The 12,071-nt window shown below is 34.5% G+C and overlaps 1 long non-coding RNA gene across 2 annotated transcripts in view; it reads left to right on the top strand.

Moving 5' to 3' along the window:
* LOC119641754 overlaps positions 1 to 12,071 on the top strand; it is a 132,407-nt gene that overhangs the window by 49,195 nt on the left and 71,141 nt on the right. Inside the window, exon 3 of one of the 2 annotated variants that reach the window (XR_005247882.1) lies at positions 7,882 to 8,192. The exons of the other annotated variant lie outside the window; for it this stretch is intronic. This is a non-coding gene — a long non-coding RNA (uncharacterized LOC119641754). The remainder of the gene's footprint in view (positions 1 to 7,881; positions 8,193 to 12,071) is intronic. 2 annotated transcript variants of the gene reach the window in all.

The following is a 12,071-nucleotide window of genomic DNA, read 5'->3' as shown; positions in this document are numbered from 1 at the left end:
AGAATAGAAAAGAAATATAAGGGGGGTTCAGGGGTTATAGGGTATGTATATATAGGGGTTATAGGACTCAGAGACTTGCATTTATCGGTAGTGAATGAGAACACAGATGAGCGTAACTAAACCTATTAAAGACACGTTAGAGAAATGTTAGGATTATCAAGAGTAAGTACAAAGGATATAAATGGATATAAAACACATACATACAACTAAAGCTAAAAATCAGTGGACGAAGAGAAACACTGCCGTAGACAACATCACTAAGTCGATTCACAATTATACGCTAACCACCGATCCGTGTACTTTTTGTATTTTAGGCTTAAGGATGAGTGTTAAGCTAATAATCAAGCAGAAACACTGGCATAGATGTCCCAAAGTGAATCTTATACTAATCACCAATATGTGTAGCTTTTGCACCAAGAGCTTAAGCGTGAGTGGTAAGCTAAAAATCAATGGACGAGCGGAAACACGGGCGTAGACAACATCACTACGTTGATTCAGAATCTCTTACTAATCACCAGGATGTGTACTTTTTGCACCCTACGTTCATTCCTGTGTGTTACAAAGACATTAACGGATTTGAAATGCTCTCTGGGCGAATTATAAAAATTCTTGTACTGGAAAACATTTACAAAAAAAATTTTTTTCCACTAAAGCATGTAACGGAGAATTCATTAAAAATTCCTAATTCGTATTTTATTTAATAGTTATTTTATTCTTTTCATTCGTTTTTCTAATTGTTAAAATTGATTTATTTCCATTTATTATACATTTATGTGATGTTCGAAATATTACATGCACATAAATGTACGTAAAGTCTGAATGTCAGTCAACTAAGTAAACAAAAAAATGGATGTGAGAGCTCTTGAATATCATATCATCATACAATGAAGTGGTAACGGGTTTGTTCTCACGTTTTAAAATTCTGACAAAATGACGACTAGATTCTTACACGTTCAACGATTGTTTGATTTATTATTTAATCACAAATATTATATCATATGCAGAATGACTATTTCAAGTGCAGATACATAATAGATGGATGAGTGAAGGATTTTTGTGAATTCAGATAAGCAGCAGAGTTAGCTAAATTAAGGGAGTGTGCGTTAAGAACTTTGGTAACAGAAGATGTTTGGACTGATGGACTGGTAGAAGTCAAAAATTAAAAATGGCTCCGTTTTGAGAAAGTGATACGAAATTCAATGAAAATATATGGCCATTATTAGGCTTTTAATGTTTAACATTAAACATAAACGACGAGTTGTAGTTATGTCGAGCCGACTGTATCCAGTTTGGCATTAGCTTTTCGAATCGAAACGAATTTTAATTCGGTATTTTTGGATTACTATCCACTTTTGAGTATCACGAATGATAGGTGGGTGTACTGGCCGCCTATCTACTCCTTTCGAATCGTTCACACAAACATATTCGCTTTTTTAAATTTCATTTTGTATACAAAAACTGTTAAAAACTTTTATAATAACTGTTAAGAAATATTTTCGCTCTGAGAAAAACTTATCATTAAATTCTTATCTTATTTAATATTATGCGAAATCTGTTTGAGATATAAATTTCATTTGGGAAATTGTGTTCTTTTGTTCATTTCGAAATGAAATGAAAACTATGTGCATAAAAACAAAAAGTATAAAATTTTTTTCTTTGTGTTTACGTTTGTTTGTACTCTTTCTGCGTAATTTAATTTCAAGTTTTCCTTTTGATTTTTATACCCTACACAGCAGTTTTGGTAAAAGGCTACGCTAAGTTGGTGCGGAGGTATGCAGTATCCAAGAAGGGTCGACATGATAAATGCACCAGTTATTAAAACGATCTTATCTGTACTCTGCTCGCCTGTCCAGCTGTCCGTCTGTCCACCTACAGGTCGTAGTTTTTGGTACATTTTAATGAAATTTAATGCACCGACATGTTTTTCGGCCTAAAGACACGCACCACCGGAAATGGTTCGGATCGGAACACTTTTTCGTCTACTTTCCATAAAAAGCTTTATTTTGGAAAACCATCGTATTTGGGGTAGTTTAGGGTACTCAGTGATGGGTTGTGGCCCGCTACAGTCTCTTTACTTGTTTCATTTATTTATTTATTTTTTGTTTTTCCTCAAAACTTGAAACACACGCAAGTTAGATTGCATTCCATAGTTTGGAATTTTTTTTTTTTTTGCTCTCCATTGTTTAAGAAATCATTTTTTAGCGCTAAACAAAATCACTCCACTTTAACTCGCATGTAATCGTTAGCAAAGATGTTAACATTTGGCAATGGATTAAAGCGAAAATTCGAAAAATTTGAGGAAATTTTGTTCAAAATGAAAACGTCCTTTACGCGACACCACATCAATGCTTATAGTTAGGGGTCGATTCACCCAATCCATGTTGAATCCTCTATACCGCGTAGAAAGAAAAAAAAAAAACAAGCAACTGTTATCAACTTTAATCAATATTTTAAACCTAAAGCAAAATGCAAAGGCCTTCACACCATTAAAAAATACGAATGGACGCAAGTAAGCAAGAAACAGCAGTCAATTATTTGAAATCACGCTTAAGGAGATAATTTTTTCAATGTCATCGTATTATTTTAAAATGTTAAAGAAACTGTGAAATAATGCAGATTTTAATAACTCTTTGGCTTAAAGGGTTAAAGGGTTACTATCAATGGAAAACGATCATAAAATAATATCAGTTAATGGACTGTGTTTTCGTTTGAAAAGACAAAACACAATAAGAAAAATTACGGACGCTTACTGAAGGCCGAAGGTCGTGTATACATAACCTTGACTAATTTATCGTATTAGTCTGCTATCTGCGGCAGTAAATTTGACTTTTTTTAGAAGGAAAGAAATTAAATCCGCTTTGTGTGGAGGATTTTGTCGACCGTCATACGCGCATTAAAATTGTCTTGAGACACCTACGACGCGTATGTATCACCCAGGGCGTATGAAATTTAGATGGATTTTATTTCCTTTAATAGAAAAAATATTTGTCCACATGAGTGTGCATGATGAGGGGCAGACACACTCAAAGAAGGTGATATATGACGGGAGAAAGTTGTGTAATTTTGATCATTCATTGACACCTTTAAGTGATTCTACGTTCTGGGGTGTGGTTGCGGACGGGATGATCAAAATGTTCAAATTGATCGTTTAATTATCAATTAAATGCTCGCAAGTATTTATGACGACTTCCAATCTTCTATCGAAACTTTTGCAAACGCAGGCCTTCAACCGTGTAATCAAGAGCAGGCGGTTGAAAGAACCAGTGGCTTAAGCCCTTGAGAACTCTATTCTAACCAAGAACTACTAATACATATAGACATATATCATACATATCAGGATGTTTCTCATCTATAGATATCGACCGCAACCTTGCACTTCTTATCCTTAAATCGGACGTTTTCGTTTACGAGACTTTTAACTGTCTCGCAAATATTTTCAAAAACTAATTTTGTCTGGCAGACAGACTCTTGAAAAATTAGAAATATAGTCTACGAAGGCCTACGAGATTTACGTCCGGCATACGTACGATGTATGACTTGGCACTCAAAGCAGTGCCATATATATTTTGAACGGTTTTAGACTACACGCGGACTATCAGAATTCAGAAGCAAGTGCTCGAATATCCTCTTATGGTGTCTTAAGATGAATCTATTTTTAAGTTCAGTTATAACTTTTTGAGACATATTTTTAGCGTCAAAGTTAGAGTGCTTTATTAATTAATATAATCGAACAAGCTTCGCAGTAATCGAAAACAACTCTTCTGACTAAATCCTCTGATTACACTCCTTTTTTTTGTTTAATACGACCAACAAATCAGGGGATGTCCGCTATTCGTGTAACGCGTTGATTAAGAAGGAAAGAAATAGGAAGGTAGAGGTCGCGATAAGGGACTGAGTGCTCACAATAGCTATGACCTAAGAAAGAAAGAAAACGCATTTAAGATTTGAATCTGCAAACACTATCTTGGTGGTCACGGTTCTTACATATTCGACTACTTATCAAAGATAATTCTCAGACACCTTAAGAATAATCTATGGCTTACATTCTTTTCTTTAACATTCCCAGACCATTTATAGGTAGAACTTCAGTACGTTAACCAGTTGGCTGTCATGACCTCTTTGCACCTAAATGACGTCACAAAAATTAAACGATGACGAATACTAGTTACGAGGACATCGATCGGCGATTTCTGCTTACTAGAAATGGACAAATAGATCTTGTATAGCGTCTACATAATACCAAGATAATTATATTTTGTTTGATGTGCTTTTTCTCTAGGGCGAAGTTGATGAAGAGACATCAAGCTTTATTGATACGTGGCTTGAAATGGAGAGAAACGTTTTTTACCCACTAAAGACTTATAAGACTTATAAGGAGAAAGTAAAAAGCGGCACATAATGCCATGTGCATGTCTGAAAAAGTACACATATTCACATTTGTAGTTGTAAATGCATGAGAAGATTGTTTTTGCATTCATTGTGCAGGTCATTGACAAAAACATACTCATTATGACATATAAAAGGCAAGCTGAACAAGAAGAAGAAGAAGAAGAAAGGGTTGAATGGAATAAATGAAAAAATATTTGCTACAGTGTAAGCCAAAAAAAGGCCATTAAATAACCATATTTTGTAGATTAAATCTATTCGCGCCGATCATCGCAATACGCATACGCAAGCATATGTTGTTGTTTTGTGCTTCTTTAAAACATTTTTCTCGTTTTTTTTTTTTTTTAACTTTTCTGGAATTGGTTTTGGTTTTTTGTTATTGCTCGTGCCGTTGTTGTTAGTGCTGTTAGATTTTATGACGAAGCATTGAAGTTTTGCAGACACATCATCATCACTGCGCTCACAGAGTAGTCATAAAAAAAAAAAAAGAAAAAAAAAAAAAATAAAATAAAATAAAAAAAGTGAGAGTCATTAAATTTTTTATGTTGTCAAGGCCGTCTAACAGAATTTTATGTCTTTTGTAAATGTTGTGTGGATGTAAAGCAATCTTTTGACGAAACACTTTTACTTTTGTTTGTTTTTTGCTTTTCTTTTCTTTATTCGTATTTTTTATTATTTACTCTGTTGTTGTTGAAAAGATGGCTCTTTATCTCAGTTCAAGGACATGTAACTCTAAATTGCTGCCTTAAATGATATACATTTTCCTGCGTGGATCTTTTCTCATTTCATATGTTAAAAAGTTCACTGGCGACCTAATCGTTGTCAATGCCTTTTGCACCCTTTTCCCTGCACGTACTCTTTTGATCTTTAAATCGATGCCTTGCATACATTTTATATTTAAAGATTTATTTGAGTTTGCTCGTATGTGCGTGCATTCGAGAGTTTTGCAATGCATATTAGCCATGCGAGTCATTTGTTTTTTTTTTTTCGTGAACGCATCTAGATATATAGATATAACATTTTAACGTGTTAAAGCATTCTTTACTGTAAGAGCGAAGAGCGAAAAAATCAAAGAATAAATGAGAAATAAATCCCTCAGACACTTTATGAAAATCGTTTTGGAAAAAATGTCAAGTAATTTTTATAAAACCAGCACTTGTTGTTATGCTTCACCATCAATTTTCTTCTTGGTCGCTTATGCTTGCTACTCCTTTTCAGCAGCTACCAGATTATTTCCAATTTCAAAGCACATAATATTGACTTGGCAGCAAAGCAATTTCGTTGCTCTCGTCTTCTCAATTCTAGATGACACAAAGGGCGAAATATTTTTCCTACCAACCTATTATTGTATATATGAGCGGGTTTTTTTTTTGTATTAGTTTAAGTGTCCGGGCTATGAACGACTTGTCCGTTATAAATAGTTTTTCATTTTGAATTCATGTTGGGTTTTAGATTAGATTACATTTTTTTCTTTTTCTCGCTCTCTCTTCATATCAGAAAAATATAAACATATTCATGTGTGTGGCTGGGTATACGCATCGGTAACCATATTGTGTTGGCGCACATTCAAACAGACCATTTGTATATATGTAATATATATAGAATTGATTCACGTTGTTGTTATGGATGAAAGTTTCTATTTCTACTTAAGTTTAAGAATTTGTATTATTGTATACCAGCTTATGGCTGGGATTTGTTTTTCTTTCTTTTCTTCTTCTTCTTCTTCTTTTCTTCTTCAAGAAGATTCGAGAATGCATTCAAACTTGATTGAATGCTGGCAGCTCCACGAAATGTCAAAAGCCATTTTAGTAAAAATAGCTAACACTTAAAAAAGAAAGAAAGCAAACTCTCGTGGTTGCCTTTTCTTTTTATATCCAATAAAAGCAAATGGAAATATTGTGCGGTATAAGGTCTCCTCTGACGGAATTAATATTTAGGATAACATATTCTGGATTATGAAAACAAAAAACATAAATTTCATAAATTTATAATCGAAACGAAACAAAAAATAAATAATCCTTTGAATATATATATATACAATATATATATATATATACATATACAATAGAATATGCTTGCAGGTATTTCGATCAGAGGCATGTATTGGTGAGAATGATAAAATAATGCGTAGTATCAAGCAATGTACACTGCGCTTAAATTGAATGCTTTTGACCTTTACCTACATAAAATGACCTACAGTTTCCCACATATAATTGTCTATGTATATGTGGACACATACATGATATATGCTTGAAGAATATAATAACCACGACATAATCTTAAGTGAAAATTGCTTATGATAATCCGGAAGAGGGACACTTGGTTTGTCATTTGCTGGCTAATCAGTCGGAGGTGAAACTGTGAAGTGAAAACTGCATCCGTTTGCTCAAAATCTATACAAACTTTCATTACACAAATATCTCATAGAAATGAACTTAATGAGTACATTGCAGTTCAATTCTTTCGCTTTGGTATGAGTGTGTTATTTAAGAATTTGGGACGAGCGGACTGACAGAAAGAGCGAAACAAAGCATTCTTTCAAGAACAAAGGTTGGGTAATAACGATTTCTGTTTGTATCACCTACATATAAGCATTACACACTCCGCCTTTTCATATCTACGAATGTACACAACATAACATGTACCAAGGCATTCAGCCAAGAGAAGGAATTTACAAAGCTCGTCTTCAGGTACTGGGTGTGGCAAGCCTGTTGTTTACTTAGACAAAAAGTATACGTAAGTAAGTAGGCGTAGAAAGGTAAAAAGGTAGAAAAAGATTTGTTATAAGAAGTTTTTGACTAACACACAAAGAGAAAACGAAATTTGATGGTCTACACAATACTACATAACTGATATCTTTTTTCTATGCCTATAAAAGCTGACAGAGCAGTGGTCAGGCTAGAAGCAGAAGTGGTTAAGGATGCGAGAGATTGTGCCTTCACAAATTGGGACCTTGAAATTCTATTTTCCTTTTTTTTAATGACCAGTCCCTCAGGGACTGTCGGTCCTATGTGAACTAACACGGTAGTGATTAGGACGAAGAAGAGGTGGGGTAAAATGGGGTATAGGAGAGGGTTTTCCTTCGCAAAAAGCTAAACGCCAGTAAAGTATGATAGACCTCGCTGCGAATATAGATCGGTTATGCCAACTTAACAATGGTCATCTAGTGATACGCTTTCGAAACATTTGATTGCTCTTTCGATATCTAAAGCAGGATGTCTATAAACACCACTGTCACTTTCAACCTATGAAATGGTAGCATGCACATTTAAACTGAGCTATACCCACTTATAAGCAAAATTTTTTTAGACTCTTTCAGAACTTTTCTATAATTTCTATATCTGTAAAAAGATATGCTTGTTTTTTGATGATAATTCGCTACATAAGGTGCGAAGCTATTGAAATTCTACTCGATCCATTCACACAAGCTGTATGGTTCGAGGAAAGGATTAGGAAAATCTTTGCTCATATATCTTCGTCATCTCATTTTTTCAGACAACCTTATTAAACCAGCAGTGTGTGAAGGCAACGAGGGGGATGGAGATGGTGACATGCCGGCAAAGTTCAAAGTTATTGCTGAAATTATGCCGACATCTCGAATTTTTGTTCGAACCTTGAATATGGATAAATTGTTTATCGCTGGTATTCAATAATTTGTCCTCTACAGTTCATCTTTTCACCTCAAAATTCACTCACAAAATAAACGGATGAACATACATATATATATATATATATATATAGATTGTTAAATAACCTCAACATTGCCGATCAAGTGCAAATCTTGCATCTTTTTCCTCATTGATGATGTAAGTAATGATGTAACAAATATATTTCAAAGTAAGACAAATATTATCTTTATTTAATTTTATAAATTTTCCCATGCATAATAACCACAAACAAAAGCAAAAATGGCGATTAAAAATATTAATCTATCGTTTGCCATGCGACGCTTTAAAGTGTGTCTGTATATCAAAGAGAGAAGTATGTGTGCGAAAGAGAAAACCGTTACAAAATTTTCAATAGACTTAAAGAGAAAAATTGTAAAAATATGAAAAAAAAAACTTTGTTTCTCTCTTTTGAGTGAAGACTCTTTTAATAAAACACAGGGCGCTTCAAGTGCTACTTAACATGTCAAATATTTTGAATATTTTTAATGTGTGTCTGAGAATAAAAAAGTTTCCATTTTCGATTACATTCTTGCGGTTAACAAAAGCAGTATACAGTGCAACTAATTGCTTGCCAGAAGTATTACGCATTGTAATAATGCAGAGTGTGTTCAAGTCTCTTTCCTTAGAAAGTGCAAGTTGCGATCAAGATTGTAACGAAACCACCTCACTCCTAACCAAATTTATCGCAAAAGCCAAGCTTTCACTATTAAGCCGTAGAACATATTTAGGAAGAAAGAAGTACGCATACTATGCCTTTTTTTTTCAATCAATTTCTTAACATCGCGTGTCAGCGAAATTGATTTGTGCAACTTTTTTCCTTGGTCTGTATTTTTACACCCATCACCGAAGGATGAGAAGTACATACGTTTTGTCAAAACACACCCCAAAGTATATATATCGATTTAAACGTGTTCCTCTGTTCGTCTGTCCGTCTGTCCGTCTGTATAATATCTGTTGAAAACATTCTCCTGACCGCAAAAGTGGAGCTATCCACTTCAAAGGTGACAGAAATGTGGCAAGCTCTTCAACGCAGGTCGGTGCTAAAAATAGGCCAAATCGGCAGAGGGACACGGCTGCAATGTTCAGCAAACTGAAAACGCCTCGGTTTTTCAAAACGAATTAAAAATTGGGTTTTTGCTCACTACTCATAAACTTCACCATAAAAAGCTTGAATGTATATTCTATGGATGATACTGTTGTGCTTGCACAAACATGGAAAAGTTGGCCTTGGCTATCCAATGTATCAAAATTAAATTTTTTTAATACCTTTGTAAAGCGAAAAAGCAAGCTTCAAAACCTCTTTGAAAATTCTTTGCTGGTTTCAAAGGCTGACTTCACCTGCGCTTGACCGTTCGATCATGTGTCTATTGGTCCGTCTGCACGACCGTGTGGTATCTGAGGCAAACATTCTCCCGTTAGCGAATATGAAGATATCACCTATATTGGCAAAAAAATATATTTTAAAAGACACGCTTGCAATGCCTACATGCCTACGCAACAAAAACGTGGAAAAAAATCAGCGGCGCCCAGTCTACACTCTTAAGTCTAAAAATTTTGTTCTTATCTACTTTTTTTTTAAACTTTTTTCGAATAACGTTGATGGACATAAAGGATTCGGTCACGACCGAACATAATTTTCTTACTTGTTTTAATTTTATAGATGGTAAAAAAACAACACAAATTAATTCGAAACAAGTAGTAAACGTACCCCAGGTAAAATTATCATTAGAGTATTGCCCCTGCTCTCGGTGAGTGAGCACGAATTTCCGTTGTTTTTAAGCCCAACACGAAATTTCAACGCTGGATATGTTTACGCACATTGTTGCAAAGTGTGGCATGAGCAAGTCTGAACAGGTTTCTAAAAATATCGCATAGTATATTTAATAAATACGTAGCCTTTTTCAATCTGATTTTATTGCATTAGCTTTGGACGGTGATCTCAACAGAACTGTACCGTGCACTCTTCCGTCCCCATCTAACGGATGGAAAAGTGTATATTAGCACTCCCCATTGGCAAGTAAAGGGCACATATTCTTTGTTAATCCATTTCCGTCTGTCCGTCCGCTTACTGTTGGAATTGTTGAGATTGGAAATGTTAGTCCAACAATTCAAAATTTTTTTGTAAGATTTTTCGTAAGCCGACGGGAATTGCGAACGAGACTGTGCTCTCTTTTCTTTATTATTTAAAATCAACCATTAAGGGGAATGTCTCCTATGACTATAATACGGTGATGGTCAGAGAGAAATGGGCGAGAAGAGAATGAAACGTAGAGTGGGCCGCCGTCTGGCAGATGTGCGCCCAATCGAAAAGAGAGCACTCACCGCCATAATATTTAAAAGTAGTTTTCCTAGTAGCTTCTGTCTTGAAGCAAAGACACTTCATTCCCAGATTTAATCTATGTTCAGTTCAGAGTATTATTCATCCATCCATCCCTCACCAAGTTAAAGTTATAGATATTGCGGATAAATCTTCTCTAAAAAAAGCTAAACACTTGCACGTACATATTTCAAAACAAATGGAACATAATTATCTACATAGGAGCGATTGTGTTTCTTCTTTTTGGGAGCACATAAAATTCATAATTTACAACACTTTAAAAACATCATTTTACTTAACAAGCAACGATGCTGCAGCCGTGCCGGGGTTCTCCGCTGCGCGCGGCTAATCACACGACAAATCACAATTTTAAATGGAAATTTAGTTACGTTTGCTCTCTCTCTCTCTCCGCTATATTATCACTATGTCGTACTGGGTGAGACGTGGCTGGCATTTTTCACATAAATAACGCCAATCAAATCGCAATAATGACAAGTAATGATGGAAACGACCCAAGTTGATGTGTGACAACCACTTAATTCTTCATAAATATATGCAGACATAGAGAGACTAATAGTCTCAGAGAAAACAAAAATTACAAAGTTTTGCAAACAAAATTAGAAATTTTCAAGTATGAAAATTTGTTGCTATAAATGAATTTATGCGAAAATTATTAAGGAGCTCATCGTTGCCTCACAAAAGCCTATGCTTTCTATTGGGAAACAATGAAAAAATACTTTTAAATATTTCTTCCCCTCAATCACTAGATCTATATACAGATGGATAGATGAGTTTGCAAAGAAAATGGGAAAAATTTTAATGAAAAAGTTCTGCTTCGTTCCCTTCATCTGTGTATTTCACGTTAAAAATTCCGCGCGCGAATGTATTTTGTATAAATTTATTTGTTGCGGCAAATATCGTACGGTTTTCGTACATTAAACATTTAAGTGCGAGTTTCTCACATCCCCATCCAAGACACAGAATGTTATGCTTTAGAATTGCTGGTATTTCGTTTGATATGGGTGATAAGAAGAAGAAGAACCAGAACCAGAATTGAAACGCATACATGTATATATATATATAAATATATAAATATATACTGTAACAATGATTAAAAAAGTTTCTTACAAAACAAACTAAAATTCGCTAAGGCGTGATGTGATGCGAAATTCCCTCTCAACGTCCCTCTCATAATATCATCTAATTTTCTATGCGAATATAAAGCTAAAGTAACGAATTTTTATTTCTTTTTATAAAGCTTCTCCATCAAACGGCAACACACAAGCACACACACACACACAGCCAAGTGAAATTTTTTCATTTTATTTCCCTCTTTTAGTTCGCTATCTCACTCATCTTCACGTTTCCAACGAATATTAGACAATGCGCGTTCATAATAATGATGCGCTCCGTTAAATTTGCCAAAAGTTTTGAATAATTTTTCATTAATAATGGCTTTCAGACTTGATCCTGTTGTTTAAGTTTCAGAATTTGACGGGAATTTTATTCAATATCATGTTTTTTTTTTCTTCATTCATCTGACTGATGCTACACAGTGGGCTTAAATCTTACAAAAGCGCCATCAAATAATTTAAAATGACAAGCAAGAACTCAATAAAGGAGACAATTTTCAATCGTTTAGAGTATACTGGCGGAGGTTATGTTAATTGCGTTTATTTTACAAAAGTCAAATAATATTT

The sequence above is a fragment of the Glossina fuscipes genome, unplaced genomic scaffold (genome assembly GCF_014805625.2).
Source record: "Glossina fuscipes isolate IAEA_lab_2018 unplaced genomic scaffold, Yale_Gfus_2 174, whole genome shotgun sequence".
NCBI classification, from domain to species: Eukaryota; Metazoa; Arthropoda; class Insecta; order Diptera; family Glossinidae; genus Glossina; species Glossina fuscipes.
This window is presented reverse-complemented; position numbering and strand designations above follow the sequence as displayed.